Source organism: Microtus oregoni, unplaced genomic scaffold, assembly GCF_018167655.1.
Source record: "Microtus oregoni isolate MIOR12 unplaced genomic scaffold, Mior012 000005F_ref0000423, whole genome shotgun sequence".
In the NCBI taxonomy this organism is placed as follows: domain Eukaryota; kingdom Metazoa; phylum Chordata; class Mammalia; order Rodentia; family Cricetidae; genus Microtus; species Microtus oregoni.
Window position 1 is genome coordinate 29,759,215 of NW_024543064.1, and position 18,551 is coordinate 29,777,765.

An 18,551-nucleotide genomic window follows, 5' to 3' on the forward strand; every position below is an offset into this window, starting at 1 on the left:
GTGCCTATATGTGTGTGGTGCCTATGTGTGTGTAGTGCCTATGTGTGTGTGGTGCCTATGTGTGTGTGGTGCCTATGTGTGTGTGGTGCATGCATGTGTGTGGTGCCTATGTGTGTGTGGTGCATGCATGTGTGTGGTGCTTATGTGTGTGTGGTGCCTGTGTGTGTGTGGTGCCTATGTGTGTGTGGTGCCTATGTGTGTGTGGTGCATGCATGTGTGTGGTGCCTATGTGTGTGGTGCCTATGTGTGTGGTGCCTATGTGTGTGTGGTGCATGCATGTGTGTGGTGCCTGTGTGTGTGTGGTGCCTATGTGTGTGTGGTGCCTATGTGTGTGTGGTGCATGCATGTGTGTGGTGCATGCATGTGTGTGGTGCCTATGTGTGTGTGGTGCATGCATGCGTGTGGTGCCTATGTGTGTGTGGTGCATGCATGTGTGTGGTGCCTATGTGTGTGTGGTGCGTGCATGTGTGTGGTGCCTATGTGTGTGTGGTGCATGCATGTGTGTGGTGCATGCATGTGTGTGGTGCCTATGTGTGTGGTGCCTATGTGTGTGTGGTGCATGCATGTGTGTGGTGCCTATGTGTGTGTGGTGCATGCATGTGTGTGGTGCCTATGTGTGTGTGGTATGCACATGTGTGAAAGGTGTGCACAGAGGCCAGAGGAAGGCATGGGGTGTCCTCCTCTGTCATCCCTCCTTTCCTTTGAGGAACAGTCTCTCACTGAAATTGGAACTTGTGTTTTTGATAGCATGGCAGCCAGTCAACAAGCCCCGGAAATCATCTTGCATCTGCCCCTCTCAGTGCGGAGTTATAGGTCTGTGTGAGACTGCACTTGGCTCCTGGATGGCCCCTGACTGCCAGTCCTTTGCTTGTGAACAAGAGCTCTTGAACACAGGGCCATCTCTCCCGCCCCTATATTTAGATCCATGTGAATTTTCTTTCCCTCTCTTCCTCTATCTTCTCTTTGTTTGAGAAGGTCTTGCTATGTAGCACAGGTTGGCTTGAATCTTTCCATCCTCCTGCCTCAGCCTCTGGGGTGCTGGGATTCCAGGCATGAGACACGACACCCAGCATGAGTTATTTCATATATGATAATAGGCATGTGTCTAACTTTTTAAAGTTTTACTTTCATCTTGTCCTTGTGAGTTTAAACATCTTTTCCCCAAACTGTTTGTGGCACGGGTGAACTGCAGGAGTGAGTGGGGATAAATAGTGTGTGCTCAACCCTCACACTCAGCCAGAAACCCGCTCTTCCTTTCACAGTGCGGTTTTTCCTCTCATTCTGCAGACTGGGTCAGGGAGTGTGAAGGGCTTTCTGGAGGAGGAAAATTCAATCTGAGCCTCAAAGATATTGAAGATTCCAGGAGCTGGGGATGTAGAATGGGTAAGGCTTTAGTCTGAGGCCTAGCACTGCAAACCAAAACAACACACACACACACACACACACACACACACACACACACACATGCGCGCGCGTCTCCCAACAGAAATAAAGGGAAAGGTAGAAGAGAACAAGAAAGGAACATTTGGAGCATTTAACCAGATTAAGGGCTAATTTTCCACTCCATATTAGTGGCTCTGTTATCTCTGCTTGGGTTTCCCTGCAAAGCACCCCTTCCCTTAGAACCCTCTAAGGAATGTGGCCTTGCCCTAAGCCGCAGTGGGAAAGGGTTCTGGGGATTCTGTGCTTAGCTCTGCAGACAACCCGAGGAAACAGGCAGGCCCAGCGGGACAACAAGAGCTTTCCTATAGAGAAGCAAGTTGCGCAGAGGATGTCTCCATTTGGAAGCCGTGTCAAACTAGGCTAGCTTGTACCTATCCTCAGTTTCCCCGTCTGTAAGATGGTGCCCCCCAGCTGTGCTGCCATGCAGAATTAAAGCTCAGTCTGCTTAGCCTGCTGTCTTGCCTGGAGCAGACAACTTCCAAAGGGTCAGTTTTCTGCTCTTTTTTTTTCGGGAGGGGGAGCGAGAATTGAGGCAAATGATCTGCCGATTTCCCAGTAAGGCTTGACTCCTTGGCAGAAAAGTTGAAAAGGAGAATGAGGGACAGTCACGGGTTTGGGGACAGAAGAAGCCAGGTGGATTTCCACGTTGGGAAGATCACTACAGAGATTCCAAGCTCAGTGAGGGAAGGGGTGGTCTGAGCTCAGCTCGGTATCTGATTGGCTCCTTTCCCCACGGTGTGGCCATCCAGCCTTGCTTCCCAAAGTGGCCCTTCCAGTTTGCGTTCTTAGAGAGACAAGCAGAATGAGAGGGCTGGCCCTCAAGCCTGAAGGGCTGGTGTAGCCATCCTGAACTGCAACACAGGGTACTAGATTACATGGCATGGCATTTGTATAGAGGCCAGAGAGGACCTTGAGTGGCAGTCCCCTTCCACCTTCTTTGTGAGGGTTGCACATCACGGTATTTAGCTCAGACTAGCTGCCCTTTGGCCTTCTGGGCTTCTCTTGTTTTTTTAGCACCCTTCTCATCACTGGCATTCTGGGAATACAGAAACATACGATGTCTTTGGCTCTGTGTGGGTTCGAGGGATCTGAATTCCTGTCTTCACAAGTGGATAGCAGAAGCTTTATGCATTGAGCTATTTCTCCAGTTGAGGGGTACGGTTTCAGAAATTCTGGAGATAATTCCTTCCACAGGGATGGAATATCAGGTGTGTAGTGCCTCAGGACAACTGAAAAACTATTGTCCTTTTTTTGTTTGCTTGATTTTTGTTTTTTGAGATAGGGTTTCTCTGTGTAGGTAGCCCTAGCTGTCCTGGAACTCCATCTGTAGACCAGACTGGCCTCAATTTGAGAGATCTGTCTGCCTCTGCCTCCAAAGTGCTGGGATAAAAGGTGTGTGCCACCCCTGTGGCACTATGGTCTTTCTTAAAGAAATCTACCTATCTATCTATCTATCTATCGATCTATCGATCTATCGATCTATCGATCTATCGGTTTTTCGAGACAAGGTTTCTCTGTGTTAACAGGCCTGGCTGTCCTGGAACTCACTTTGTAGACCAAGCTGGTCTTGAACTCACTGAGATCCACCTGTCTCTTCCTCCCAAGTGCTGGGATTAAAGGCATGCACCACCACTGCCCAGCTTGAAGGAACTTTCTTATGCACATAAATTCAGACAAAGGCACATAAATTTAAACATTTTTTTTTTTTAAAGAAAGAAACTCTTGCCGATGAGTCATGACTTTGCTCTGGGTTGCTGCACTCCCCTGCACAGGTGCAGAATTACTTGAAAATTACTCCTCTGTCCACTAGAGGGAAACCCAGGCTAGAGAGACGGCGAAATCCAGCCAGCAGGAGGCTGATAAAGCCAGAGAGACCACAGCTGCCTAGCTGAGTGATGATACAAGCCCAGTGCTGTGTGGGAGCTGGCTTGTATCAGCTTGACTAGAACCACTTGTTGCATTTTCTGAGCTCATGGGAGCTGGTTGTTAAATACAGTCATTAAAAATTAAGCCATTCAAACTTATACTTAAATCAACTCTATTAAAAATGACTGCAGCGGGCACGGTAGCACACGCCTGTAATCTCAGCATCTGGGAGGTAAAGTTCAGGGTCCTTCTTGGCATGAAGTGAGTTCAAGACCAGCCTAAACCACTTGACACCCTGTCTCAAAATAAATAATATAATGACTCTAAACATAAATTTTTAATTTTTATTCTATTTAACTGGTACCACCTCTCTGTTTTGCATGGAGTCTTACAGAGTAGTATGCTACTGTCTGTCTTCAAAACTGGTAACTTGAAACTGGCCATGGAAGACTATTTACTGCATGCAAACTCACACAAGCTACAAACCAGGGTTTCCCATTTCTGATTCCCCTCCTCCATAAGTTGATCTAAATGCCTGCTTAAGTCTTTCTCACACCAGCCACTGTCCTGAGGGGCTGGGCTTTTCTAGGTCTGCAGAGACACACTCACAGATATCCCTGGGAAGGGATTGGTCCATTTCATCAGGCCAGGCTGTTGGGAGCCCCTTGAATGAGTCACAGTTGTGCTATTATTGTCCAAGCATGGCTTGAAGGTGCTAGCCTCAGGCTCAGGGTCTGCCGCCTGCTCCAGAGACCTGTTCCGGTTCAGCCCTGCCTTTCTGCTTGTCTCGCAGCCATCTCCTGGGATGGAACATGCTTTCCCATCAGAAGGGGAGCTTCCTGAGGACCAGGGTTGGCTTCCACCTTCATCTATGCCTCCAAGATGGCCTCAGAACACAGCAGTGCTGGGAGCATGCCTTTAATCCCAGGGAAGAAGAGGCAGGCAGATCTCTGAGTTTGAGGCCAGCCTACGGAGTGAGTTCCAGGATAGTCAGGGCTACACACAGAGATCCTGTCTTGAAAAACTAAAAACCAAACCAAATCAAACCAACCAACCAACCAAACAAACAAACAGAAAACCCCACACAGCATACAAGGAGACGGTGAAGTGGTAGAGTTAAGCTGTGGCACCTGTTAGCAGTATGACCAGAGAAAGGTACTTTAACCAACAGATCTGGTCTTTTGCCACTTGGAAAAACAAGGTGAATACTTCTTTCTTTCTTTCTTTCACTCTTTTTTTGTAAGTGCCTTTCAATAGTAAAAGGCAGCATCCTTTGACTTAGGGAATTCTAATTAAAATAGCATCGAGTCAAGAATAGACATCTGCTTCCTGACATTTAGACATTGCCTGCTACAGACCAGGGAGTACACACTGAAACACAGACCAGTCTTCTCGTTTCTGAGACGGTGACAGAAACACTCCTAGCCATTCGTGATCTGAATTTTGGTGTCTGAATTAAATTATGGTACACATTAAAAAATCATGAGACATAAATTACTCCTTAATAGCCTTTTTAAGATAAACTGTTAGGTCTGCCCTCTCTCCCTTCTTTTTAAGTCCAGAGATCATTCATTCCTGTTCCAGGGATGTACCTTTTGGGATTCTCCAAACACTCCATCAGGTATCCTCTCGCTAGGTGATGCCTTTGTTCTTGTTGGCATCTGTGTGCGAGAATCCAGCTGCCTGACCTGTCTTCCTCCCAAACAGAACATGGAGGTTTGGTCCAGTCTTATGCTTGCCTCCTTCGTCCACCATGTGGCCCTGGGCACACTTCTGAGCAAAAATCCTCTTGCCTTTCTCAACATCATCCGTTTTTTATTTGCTCCTGGGTGGTGATCAACGCCATAATCATTGTGACCCAGAGATTGATGTCCTGCTCTCTGAACACTTCTTTAAAAAAAAAAAATCACGAGTGTGTGTGTGTGTATGTGTCTGTGTGCGCGTGTCTGTGTGTGTATGTGAGTCTGTGTGTGTGTGAGTCTGTGTGTGTGTGTGAGTCTGTGTGTGTGTGTGAGTCTGTGTGTGTGTGAGTCTGTGTGTGTGTGTCTGTGTGTGTGAGTCTGTGTGTGTGTGAGTCTGTGTTGTGTGAGTCTGTGTGTGTATGAGTCTCTGTGTGTAAGTCTGTGTGTGTGAGTCTGTGTGTGTGTGAGTCTGTGTGTGTGTGTGAGTCTGTGTGTGTGTGAGTCTGTGTGTGTGTGAGTCTGTGTGTGTGTGAGTCTGTGTGTGTGTGTAAGTCTGTGTGTGTGTGAGTCTGTGTGTGTGAGTCTGTGTGTGTGAGTCTGTGTGTGTGTGAGTCTGTGTGTGTGTGTGAGTCTGTGTGTGTGTCTGTGAGTGTGTGTGTCTGTCTGTGTGTGACTTGTGGGAGTCCCCTGACACGTGGGATCCTTGGATTGAACTTAATCAACAGACTTGGAGACAGGCACCCTTTCCTGTTGAGTCACTCCCCAACCCAGGTAAATCCTTGTGTATCATCAGGTCTGACTTCCACTTAGACACAATGAGTTCATCCAAGCAAAGCTCTCAGCCGGCTGTTTCCATACCCAACAAGGTGCCCCGTGATGTAAAAGGTGCTAAGTTAAAGGGACACACCTCACTACCCTGACATTGTGTGTCAAGGAAGGAAGTAGGGAAGTGGTAGAGCAAAAGACAAGGAATTAACACGTTCAGCAGTGAGTATGTTAGAGTGTCACACAGCCGGGAAAATGTACCCTCGTCTGGACATGAGCTCTCTGAGCCAAGACACTGCCACGTGCTCCATGCCTGATAAGGGGCACCTCTTCCCTATGGCCATGTCCTCCACCTTTGCCTGGGTCTCTGGGGCTGGGATGCAGGCAGCCGGATGTGGCAGGCCCAAGGCTGCTCTGCAGGAAGCAGCAGCTGGGACAGTCCTGAGCCTCAAAGTAACGGAAGGGAGGGAGCAGCCAGCACCTGCATTGTGCGAGGCCCGCTCCCCGCTGAGCCACCAGGACCCCCTAAGCACATTCTTGGCGGGAGTTCCCTGCTCAGGGTTCTCAAGCAGAAAAAGACCGAACCAGAAGAGGATTGCTACTCTTTCACTCCCCAAGGAGTTCGCTTATTCTTCCACCCGTCAATCACTGAACAGAGGCACTAGTAAACGCAAAACAGCCCATAATCCCATAAGCCTTTGGTTCTTCGAAATTGGAGGTGGTCTCCGCGGAGTAGACTGGAATCATGGCTTCTCTACCAACCTAGCGTGCAACTGACAAATAAACTCTGAGCTGCTCCAAGACATTTCTCTGCCTTGGAGGGAAAGTGTGGAGGGAGCTCCATTGCTCTAGAGAGTGCTGGAATCGGTGAATCCGGTGCACAGCACATCCGCTGCCGCCAGCAGGCAAGGGAAGGATCTTCAACACTAATTTTTATTTTTATTATGACAGAAGATCATTGGTGGGAGAGCCTAAAGCTGCACAATGCTTTTAAAAAACCTTTCAAATTGATATGCAACATTTAAAAGTTGTGAAATTTCAACTCAGAGTTTTGGGTCTTTTGAAAAAAAAATGGACAAATGTGGAAGGCTGTGTTTTATAAGCTGTTGGGTTATCCTAGAGGCAGCTCTCTCTCTCTCTCTCATATTGTATTTTCGAGTGTCCTCTTGCAAAATGATGTTAATTGTCATATAAGTTTAAAGAAAACCTCTTGGGCAATTCCCTGTTGCAAGGATCTGAAAGATAAATTTATTTTGAAACACTGGTTTGTTTGTTTGTTTCGTTTTGTTTTGTTTTTTGGTTGGGATCCTTGAATGGTTGACCTTTCTCAAAAATGGCTTTCTGGGACAATCTTGTAATAAAAGAATTTTAAAATATGTCATAGTGGGGCAGCGTGTGTACCCATGGGAGTCCCCAAACCAAGGAAAAGATCCGAGTTGGCACAACTGGCCCTGAGGCCAGGAGTCTGTAACAGGGGAGATGTAGCCATCTCACATGGGGAGAGTGGAGAGGACAGCTGACAGACAACTGCTTAAAAAATAGGACTGACAGAACACGGAGCTGGGAAGAGGCGAGACTGATGTTTGTGTCTCTGGTTTGGGAGAATGGGCAAGAGGTTGTCGCATTCACTGTTTTGAGGGTCTAGAGAAGGGTCTACCTTGTAGCCTGAGAGAGTCAGAGGGGCAGAGAATCTGGGTCAGTAACACAGAAAGTGATGTGCCAATAGACCTCCAGTGGCCAGGAGAGGGAGCTGGGTTTAAGAGTCATTGTTGGGCCAGGTTGTGGTGGCCCATACCTTTAATCCCAGCACAGAGGTAGGCCCAGGCAGAGGCAGGGGGATCTCTGTGAGTTTGAGGCCAGTCTGGTCTACAGAGTGAGGGCTACCACCAGCCCCAGGATTGTGTGTAGAGTCAGGTAGGACCAGCCATGAGAATCCATTTGTAGTTAAGAAAGTATATTGAAGAGAATTGGGAAGATGTCAAAGGAGGAGAGGCATCGGAAATATCTCCATCCTGCAGAAATGGGCTGCTCCCGGTATCTCACTGCAGAGGTGGACTGTGGAGTAGGCCAAGGGGACTTTGATTGGGTCCTGCTGTGGTCAGACAAAGGATGAGGTGGGGCAAGGTTCCAGGCAAGTTCATGACCTCTGAGTGCTCTTCCAGCCATCCAGGGCCACTTGACGGGCTGAGGGACCCTGCTGGGAAGAGTGGGAAGGACCCACCTGGCTGGAGTGTGAGCAAATAGGATTCCAGGACATTCTTCTCAGCCAGAAGTGATAGGGCTGCCATGCCAGCTCCTCAGACTGTTCGTGCCTCACTTCCCGGAGCTCTCGGGAACATGGCTGAGGTCAGTCAGCAGGCATCTTGCTTGGGAGCCGGAGACCAGATGCAATAACTGGCTATGCACGGCTCACCCTCACGGCTTGCTCATCCTCATGGCTCGCTCACCCTCATGGCTCACCCTCACAGCTCACCCTCATGGCTCACCTTCAGAAATGTCTTGTCTAGCCCTCGTGCATTTCCTCTGGAGGCAATAGAACTTTTCCCGTTCTGTAAAAGAGGAAACTGAGGCTCAGGGAGCAGAAGTCACAGTCCAAGGACACACAGCTAGTGAAAGGCAGAGCTGGAAGGACAAGCTTGCCCTCTAGTTTCTCCCGATGTGGCCCCATTCTGCAATGGGCTTCCAGCCTTCCAGCCTACTTGGTGTCTGGCTAGGTCCACCTCTCCTTCACACCCACCTCCAGAGGATCGCCACAGCCTGTAGATCCTGACTCTCTACAGACCCAGCATCTGCCCTCTTTCCCATTACGTATGAGTGACTCTCCATCTGGGACTCCTGGCCTGACTGTGTCGTTGGCTGCCTCTCTGGTCTCCCCACTGTCAGTTCCTTGTTTGTATCAGCAGCCAGAGGGCTCTTCTACAACACGATTCCGACCACATCACCACCCTTGACGTCTGCCAGTGATATCCCCTTGCCCTCTGAATAAAGTTCACATTCCTCACCAAGTCACCAGAGTCTGCGAGTTCTTATCATCAGAGCTAACGCCACTGTCCTGAGCCCAGCTGCGCACATTAGCCAGGTGGAAAGATTGCCTACCCTTTCAGAACAGACCCTGTTCTGGGCTTTCTTGCTTTAGGATCTTGGCTCCGACCACCGATTCCACCTTCCACGGTTTCTTCCCACTTTGATCTCTCTTACCCAACTCTGCCAACTGACATTTGGACCACAATTCAGGCGTAGCTCCATGCAGGGTCCTTTGCCATGATAAACCCGTCACCTCTGTAGACAGGTGAGCACCCGCATTCCTCCCTCTGTTCGCAGCACTGCGCCTGACGGTTTCGCCAACACGTGATCAGACCACCTTTCTCTGGGTCTCCATCTCCTCCCTCCCAGGTCTGGTTCAGCCCTTGTCCTGGCTTGCGTCTCTTCCAGCCAGTGGCAGTAGCTTTGGGCCTGGTTCTTGATTTAGTTCCAACTCTGATTCTAGCCCTGACCTGCCTCAAACTGTGGCTCTAGTCTTGGCCTGCTGCCAGCGTTGACTCAATATCCCAGTCTGTTAAGAGCTTAGCACAGCCAAGCGTCTCCCCACTCTCCTGATCCCCAATTTTACTTCCCTTAGGAGAAGGCCCTTGTCTCGGTATTCCTAGTCAGGGAGGATGGGAAATGAGAAGCCTAAAACAGCTTCCCGTAGCCTGCAGTCATTACCCGGCCTGGGACCACCTAGCCTCAGCCAGCATTCTAGCCCTCAGGATACTCTGAGTGCCGTGGGAACCAACAGTCCAAGTTCAATGTCAGAGACTACCATTGCCAGGCTGGGTGGTGCCTTTAACCACAGCACTAAACAGACAGAAGCAAGTGGATCTCTGTGAGTTCAAAGCCAGCCTTGCCAATAGTGAGTTCCAGGCCAACCAAGGCTACATAGTGAGACCCTGACTAAAGAACAAAAAAAGGAAGAAGAAGGAACTACCGTTTACTGGCTATGAGGTTTAATCTCCCTGGCTCCGTGTCTGGGTGGATACAGAGAAGCAAAGGCCTGATGCTGATGATGCACTCAGGCCCTGGTTCTATCCTCCATGCCTGAAGAGAATAAGATGAAAAGGAGATCCAATGTGGGAATGACAGGAAACCAAGCTGTGACTGTCCAGGTTCAGTGCCTGCAACGTGAGGACTATGAAGCCTTTTGCCCTGTCCTCTGGTCCCCTGGGTCAACTGCTATTGCACAAGGGCTTCTTCTGCCCCCGTGGCATTGGTGGGCCAGGCACAGGTTGGCTTCCAGGCTGCTGACTGGGACTGTAGTCTCCAGGGTATCTTGTAGAGTAGATACAGAGCCCAGGCATCATGCTGGATCTCCTGCCAGAACTCCATGTCCCTGACGTCAGGAACACACAATGGTTCATAGGGTAGTAGGGGAAAGGCCAGTCTTCCTTCTTTCCTATGGGCCATGTAGATATGTTTGGGTTGGAGTAATGGAGACATTGTCAACTCTTCTCCAACTTCCTCTCTGAGTCTCTGTCTCCTTCCAGCTCAAAGGGCAAAGATTCCTATGGACATGAGAACTTGGCACCAGGAGTGGTGGCACATGCCTTTAATCCCAGCACTCAGGAGGATCTCTGTGAGTTCGAGGCCAGCCTGGTCTACATGGTGAGTTCCAGAATAGTCAGGGCTACATGTTATACAAAAAGATCTTGTCTCAAAAACAACAACCAAAAGAAAAACGTCAGGCTATGGCGGCACAAGTTTTTTATCCCAGCACTGAAGAGAAAGAGACAGGCAGATCTCTGTGAGTTTGAGGCCAGCCTGGTCTACAGAGTGAGCTCCAGGACAGCCAGGAGTACACGAAGAAAGTCCGTCTTGGAAAGAAAAAAAAAAAAAAGGAGCTTGGGAACTTTGCTTCGAAAACATAGGGATCAGTGTTGGTAGAGGCCTGGAGATGTGTGGGTGAATGAGTAGCTAGCTATAGGTACATGTGTGGTATACATACATATAACATGAAATATATAGAGAGAGCATGGACATGTTAGAATATTGCATGTTTAGTGTGTCTATGTCTGCAATGCATGTGCTGGGATATGGAGTCTATAGGGTCTATATGTGATATGTTAGGGGGAGGGCTCTGCCTTTATGTCACAGGTGTGTGGCAGATGACTTGTGTGTGTGGCAGATGAGACTTATGTGTGAGAACAAGTATGTCTATGAAGACATGGAATCAGATAAGGGCCTGGGTGTCCATGTGTATTAAGTCTGTATGCTATGCATGCCTGTTTGTGGAAGGGGTCAGGGAACAGTGAGTTGTGGCGCTCTGTCAGGCAGTAAGCAGGTGTTGAAATATTCGGGATGTCCAGCTGAACTCTCTGAGTGACCTGAGCCAAAGTCATTGTCCACTTGTTATAGGAAGAAAGAAGGTTGGAAGAGACAGAGCTGTGGGGACTGAGTTCACTCCTAAGAGCCAGAGTTGCTGTGCCCAGCTGGCTGCCCTGCCCTCATGTCTGTGGCCACATCAGGGAAATAAACACAACCTTTGGATGGCCTGTGATATGTCTGGGGAGGAGGCCCCAACTGGCAGTTTGTGTAGCCTCAGCACCCCACAAATTGCCCTGCTGTTGACCAGCAGCTGAGGTGCTAGGGCCAATGGCCATCCTGCCAGTGACCACTCCTGGGTTCTTCGTTCAGCGCGTGTGGCCAGCTTCTGGCTTTCCAGAGCTTCCTTGCCTAGGGCACTTGGTCTAATTACAAATCGTTATCTCTTGAAACTCAAGCCTGTGCCAGGGAAATCTAGGGACACTCTTAGGTCCAAAATGTACATGGGCTGCTTTCTGCAGGAATACAATTCTGCTCCAGCAGGCAGGGGCTACTTCTCCCTTCTCAAGATGACTAAAATGTGTGATCTTGGGGCCTGGGGAGATAGCCCAGTGGTAAGCATGCATGCTCAAATGTGAGGGCCTCCCCCACAGATCCCAGCAATCCTTACAAAGCGCTGTCTCTCTAACCCCAGCACTGCTGGGGTCAGGGACAGGGACCATTGGGACTTTCCAGGTGCCAGCCTAGTTCCAGGATTAGAGAAAGATTTTATCTAGAGGGGATAGGGCAGAGAGGGAAAGAGTGGGATGCGGGGCACATCCCCCCAACCTCCCAAGCACCAGCACTTTCAGAAGGGCTCCCTGTGAATGGGGCTGTGACTCGCGTGCACAGAGATCTGGGTTCAACCCACAGCAAAGCACAAGCAGCGTGGCTGCACACACCTGGGCGGTATATACCTGGGTGGTACACACCTGGGCGGTACACACCTGGGCAGTACACACCTGGACTCTTAGCACTCTGGAGTGAGAAGCAGGTAGAGCGGCAGTTCAAGGTCATCCTCAGCTGCCGACCTGACTCAAGGCCTGGGTTACTCGCTGTTGTCTCAAAGAAAACAAAATCCTTGAATGCCCTGTGTAGTCTAAACACCCTTTTCTGCCTGGTTAATTCGGACTCTTATCTCAATTTCAGTGTCAGCTCGGCCGGAGCCTTTCTGAAACTACAACTACTTGCTGTTCCTTAAGAGCCATTACTGGACTTGCCACTGAAGTTTATTTTGTAGCTGCCCCAATGGCTGGCATGGAGTAAAAACATCTTTATTTTCCAGAATTCCTTGAAGTTAGGTGTGGCTGTGTGACTGAGTCCTGGCCAACAGCTTAGGCAGAAGTCATTTGTGCCACTTTGGGGAACTGGTGACAAATGGGGAATATTTCAACACCTGCTTACTGCCTGACAGAGCACCACAACTCACTGTTCCCTGACCCCTTCCACAAACAGGCATGAGAGTTCCAGGACAGCCAGAACTATTATATAGAGACACCTTGTCTTGAAAAACAAAACAAACAAGCAAACAACAACAATAACAAAATCTTGAAGCCAGAGGGGTAGAGGGCTGGTGAGTGCTAAGGGCTTAGGCAGCAGGCCATGTGGGAAGGAAGGAGCTGAGAACTAGACAGTCTTTTTAAAAGCACAATGAAGTCTCACCAAAGCTAGGATTCAAGATAAACTCACCAAATAGTTGTTTTTTTTATATTTGTTTTTGTTTGTTGGTTTGTTTTGTTTTCTTTTGTAGAACTCCAAGAATCCCAGAGTCATTTCCTAGATGCTTGGGCTCCCACAATCCCCTCCCTGCTTTCTCTCTCTTTTGAAGCTCTCAGTGGAGTTGAGTCTGATCAATGCCAATACTCCCTGGGGCTCACTGTTGCTGAGAAACCTCCAGAAGACCTGACCAGAGAGTGGGTGTGTATCTCTGGTCTGCACAGAGGCTACTGTCCAAAGTCAAGGGCATTGGTGTTGACAGAAAGGCACAGGATTCTAGAGTCAGGGGGCCTGGGTTTGCATCTTGACTCCGTAGTTCAGTAGCTCTGGGACCAACAAGATGCTCAACTTTTCCAAGTCTCAGTTTCCCTGTCTGTAGAGATAAGATAATAAAGAGTCTACCTCCTGGGATTGCTATGAATTAAAATGAGAAAACGCACATGAATCCCTTAGCTCGGTGCTGGGCCTCAGATGAGTAGTCAACAAAGGTTGCTGATTGTGACTTTTAGTATTATGGTTCTTGCATTCATTAACTCTTTTAGCAAGTGAGCACTAGGCATCCTCCCCTGGAGTGGGCTCAGTGCATCAGCCCCAATATATTCCGAAGACTTCCTCACGGTACACGTAGTTTGCTCTGCGCTGACAGCCCTTACCTCCTCAGCTACCTGGAGAACTTGCTTTTGGAACTTTTTTTTTTCAAGACAGGGTTTCTCTGTGGCTTTGGAGCCTGTCCCGGAACTAGCTCTGTAGACCAGGCTGGTCTCGAACTCACAGAGATCCGCCTGCCTCTGCCTCCCGAGTGCTGGGATTAAAGGCGTGCGCCACCAGCGCCCGGCTGGAACTTCTTTGGGTCCCCACAAGCTGAAGGTCATCTCATTGCAAGCTCTTTGGAACGAACCAGTCATCTGGCCCTGGGCTGTGCAATACAGCAACTTTACTCCTATCTCTCCTGTTTCCCTACGTCATCATCTAAAAAAAAAATTCTATTTATTTATTTATTTTATCTTCTATGTCGTAATTTTTATTACTCTTTTTTTTGTTGTGGCTGCTGGTTTTGTTTTTCGAGACAGGATCTCTCTGTAGCTTTGGAACCTGTCCTGGAACTCGCTCTGTAGCCCAGGCTGACTTTGAACACACAGAGAGCCACCTGCCTCTGCCTCCGCAGTGCTGAGATTAAAGGTGAGCGCCACCACCACCTAGCTTTTTTATTTATTTATTTATTTTATTTTTTGCTTTTTTTTTATTACTCTTACTTTAATGATTTAAAACTACAAGTTTACCGTCCCTCAGACTCTGAACTGAGGGACTCTGGCCGACAGATGGCTCAACAAATGGTGTCTAGAGTGAAGGCATCCTCAACTAGTTACTGCATGGCCGGGAAGACAGAATGACCAACATGAGACTTGTCAGCACTAAATGCAAAATCCAGGCCTGTAATCCCGGTTACTGCAAAGGTAGAAACTGAAGGGCTGAAAGTTCAAGGTGTGCCTGGGCTACGGGAGCAAGTTCAAAGACAGCCTGGCAACTTATGTAGATAGTCTCAAAATAACAAGGGAAAATAGGGGGTGGGGTGGGGAGATGGCTCGGTGAATGAAGTGCTTGCTGCACAAGGGTTAAGACCTGAGTTCAAATGACGAGCATCCGTGTAAAGTTAGGCATAGTAGCCCAAGTCTATAAGCGGATACTCCTATGGCAAGATGGAAAGTGCAGCTGGAGAATCCTCTGAAACTCAAGAGACAACACCTGGTTATGCAGCTGTGAGCAACAAAAGACACTGCAAACAGGGTGGAAGACGTAAACATATTTCTCTAAATGCCTGTGGGTGTGCGTGCACACAGAGACATACAAGTTAAAAAGGGCCAAGAAGGTTGAGATGGCTCAGTGGGTAAAGGCACTTGCTACCCTGCCTGTCAGCCTGAGTTCAGTTCCTGAAACCTGCAGGAGAGGAGCCAAGTAACTCCCACAAGTTGTCCTCTGACCTCTACTTGCTGGCAGTGTGGTGTGTGCACCCTCCAGGCAATAAATAAGTAAATGCGGTTTAAAGGAAAGGGGCTCTGGGACAGCTCAGCGGTAGAGTTCCTATCCTAGCATGTGTGACTCCTTGGTTCAATCCCCAATACTAAAAGGAAGAAAGAGTTGGACAGTGGTGGCGCATGCCTTTAATCCTAGCACTTGGGAGGCAGAGGCAGGCAGGCAGCTGTGAGTTCAAGGCCAGCCTGGTCTACAAGAGCTAGTTCCAGGACAGGATCCAAAAAACTACAGAGAAACCCTGTCTTGAAAAACAAAAAACAAAACAAAACAAAACAACAACAAAAAAAACCAAACAAAAATAGGAAGAAAGAAAGGAAGAAGGAAGAAAATAAAATGAGAGCAGAGGTTTGAGCCTTGAAGTTTTTGTTCCTTTTTCTTTTTTCTTTCTTTCCTTTTTTTTTTTTTTACACCCTGAGGCTTTTTAAGAACATATAAACAGGGCTGCCAGGACCACGGGACCCAGTGGGGATTGGAACGGAGGCAAAAGGAAGAGAGATGTGCTTAAACAACCAAAGGCCCACACACTCTGGATCACTGTGATCAGCGGCGGTACGAATTCCAGTTCTAAGACATGATAGTGCCCTGATCTGTGGTAAAGATAGGGTCATTACAAAGCTCTTATAGGAACACTATGCACCTGAAAGGAACCATCACAGGTTCCCGCTTGCTGCCAGATCTCTTGCTATTGCATGGTAGGCGGTGGTACAGGCTCATAACAGAAGGGCACGTGCAGAGGCTTTGGCATGGCTATGAAAACTGATGTGAGCCCTAGTCTCACCCGAGGCCTTTCAGAAAGCAGCTCTTCTTCAGTATGGATTTAGACTGTACTGCTGGACAGAATGACCACTTTCAAAGTGTCTGTTTGATCCACATTTAGCCACCCCACTGCCATCCCCACTTGTTCCAAAAGGCCAAGACTAAACAATGAGGAGCAGGCATAGCTTGTCATTTCTCATGGGCAGAAAGACTTTAAAGGGACAAAACTTTGAAGTTTAAAACTGCCACACCTGCCCCAAGCTGTCTGCTGCATCCTGTTCCCTCCGCTCCGCCATCCTGCTGTGATATGATTCTGGACCGAATGAGTAACAGAATTTGGGAGTTTCCTACCGTTTCTTCTCCTGTTGAGCTTGCCCCGTGTATGTTGGGGAGTATGGTTTTCTGTACAGAGGCTACTGGGGATTTTGCTGGTGGAGAACTGAACCGTGGTATCTTCCCGGGACTGTAAAGAGGATCTGGGACAGCGGGGTGGATCAAGTTAGGAACTGAGTGTACCCCTAAAAAGACAGCTGTGAAAAACTGAGCAGGTGATGCTGCTGTAACCCCCTTAGGGAGGAATGATGCCTGCAATTTGTTTGTTTTTGTTTATTTTGAGACAGGGCCTCTCTACGAAGTCCTACCTTTCCTGGAACTCACTAAGTAGACCAGGCTAACCTCAGACTCACAGAGACCACCTGCCTCTGCCTCTCAAGTGCTGGGATTAAAGGTGTGTGTCACTACACCCGGCTGACATGCACAGTTTGAAATCTCTTATTAATAACATTTTCCCTGTAGCAATTCCTGTCATGTCGATGAAGCTGGCTGCCTTGGGTTCCTGCCCTGGAGGTGGTAAGTGAACGTGTAGGGTAAGCAAAGAGGCCGGCTCTCCAACCCCTGGAAGTCACTGTGAAGGAAGAGAGTGCACAGGACCAGCAGGGGAATCTCACTGGGCAGGCACCCCTGAAGCACCTGAAAGGTGGAAGGGGACAGCCAAGGGAATAAACACGAGTGGGACTAGGAGGAGTAAAGGGCTTGCCGTGTAAGCATGGGACTCGAACTCGAAACCCAGAACCTACAGAAAGCCAGACACTGTGACATGTGCCTCTCATTCCAGTGCTCGTGTGGCGAGATGGTAGGCAGAGACAAGAAACTGCCCTGTTAACCTGCCTCCCAGAACTGTGAACAGCAGAGACCCTGTCTCAAATGAGATGGAAGGTGACACCCAAAGTTGTCCTCTGACTCCCATGTGTGTGCCTAAGTGCATCTTCAGGTGTGCATGCACATCACAACACACACGTCTGTTACAAGGGAGAAGTGATCCAGGCATGAGTAGGCACTGGGAATAGACGCTTGTGAAGTCCGAAAGCTTTAACCCCACTGTGGCTAGAGGGTATTCTCTGCTTAGTGGAAGGGTTTCGACAGCAGGCAGGATGGTCTCTGATCACCCGAGAACATTCCACTTGCCACTTGCCCTACCCTTACCTTTTACTTCCTTCTGGCAGCTCAATGAACCTAGTAGTACCTTCGCTTGGCTCCACTGTCCCAATAGGAGCAAGATTGAGCTCCCAAGAGGAGTGGGGTGAGAGGCCTTGCTCCCTTCAGGAGTACCCTGCTATAACCAACATAAACTGCACTTCAGAGACTACAGCTAACTATCTCAGTCTAGAACCCTGCCCAGCCCCTGAGTTCATCTAGAGATGAGACCCAGAGCCCAGATCTCAAAAACATCCCAGTGCTAATAATATACAACTAGGAGCCCAGAACCCAGAGCCCAAGCCGGCCCAACCCTAGTTCAAAGTCTCAAGCCCAGGACCCAGCTTGCAGAACTTGGAGAACCACCTGGACCAGGCCCAAAGTCCAGCCCAAGCCAAAGACCAAGGCTCAGATTTTATGTTCAGTCTTAAGCTGAATCCAGCTCACAGACTCAAGGCCTGGTGTTCAGAAAGCCCTAGAATTCAGACCAAAGCTAAAGCAGAGCAAAGCAGTTGATTTCAGCTCAGAACACACCTCCAAACCTAGAACCCAGGCCAGGCCCCATCTTTTGTTTTTGTTTGTTTGTTTGTTTTTTTGAGACAGGGTTTCTCTGTGTATGTTGCCCTGGTTGTCCTGGAACTTGCTCTGTAGACCAGGCTGGCATCAAACTCAGAGATCTGCCTGCCTCTGCCTCCATGTTAAAGGTGTAGGGTTAAAAGGCGTGCACCACCACTGCCAGGTTTGCCAGGCCCCATTTTAACTCCAGATTTAAGAGTCCAACTTTAGGCTGTGTGTGGTGGTGCAGCCTTTAATCCCAGAACTCAGAGGCAGGCGGATCTCTGTGAGTTGGAGGCCAACAGGGTTTCTCTGTGTAGCCCTGGCTGTTCTGTAGACCAGGCTGGTCTCGAACTCCAGAGATCTGCCTGACTCTGCTGGAGGAATCAAAGGTGTGCACGACCACCGTCTTATTCAGATTTTTTTTAATCTTCTGATTATTATTAAGAATTGAGGTGGGCATAGTGGTGGCGCACGCCTTTAGTTTCAGCACTCGGGAGGCAGAGGCAGAAGGATCTCTGTGAATTTAAGGCCAGCCTGGACCACAGGGTGAGTTTCTGGACTACACAGGGAAACCCAGTCTCAAAAAGGCAAAAAGAAAACAGAAGAAAACTTGAATTAGAGGGACTGACATGCTGCCACTGACGTCTGGGAGGTTGGGATGAGAGTCTGAGGAAGAGGAGCAAGTGTCTTCACCAAGTACACAACTGAGGCTCAGCAGCAGTCACCATCCCCCAGCTCAGGCCCCAAACATGCCTTCTCTGCATGGGAATCCTCCCTTTGCCGCTGCGGTCACTTCACTCTTCTGCTTAGCGTTCTTCCTGGGGCTCCCCTCTGTCTGTAGGATAGGAGGCAAAGGTCCTGCCATTGCAGCTTCAGAGACCACCAATCTCCACACTAGCCAGTGCAACCTGCTCAAACTCCCGC

The 18,551-nt window shown here is 48.9% G+C and overlaps 1 long non-coding RNA gene and 1 pseudogene across 1 annotated transcript; both read right to left on the minus strand.

Annotated features, from left to right (window-relative positions):
• Positions 1–4,803: 4,803 nt before the first annotated feature.
• LOC121447822 lies at positions 4,804–5,124 on the minus strand (annotated as a pseudogene).
• Positions 5,125–6,723: 1,599 nt separating this feature from the next.
• On the minus strand, positions 6,724–9,173 carry LOC121448735. Its single transcript, XR_005974386.1, has 3 exons — positions 8,955–9,173; positions 8,243–8,305; positions 6,724–7,950 (listed from the first exon to the last, which is right to left on the minus strand). It is a non-coding gene; the product is annotated as an uncharacterized LOC121448735 (long non-coding RNA).
• Between the last annotated feature and the right edge of the window lie 9,378 nt (positions 9,174–18,551).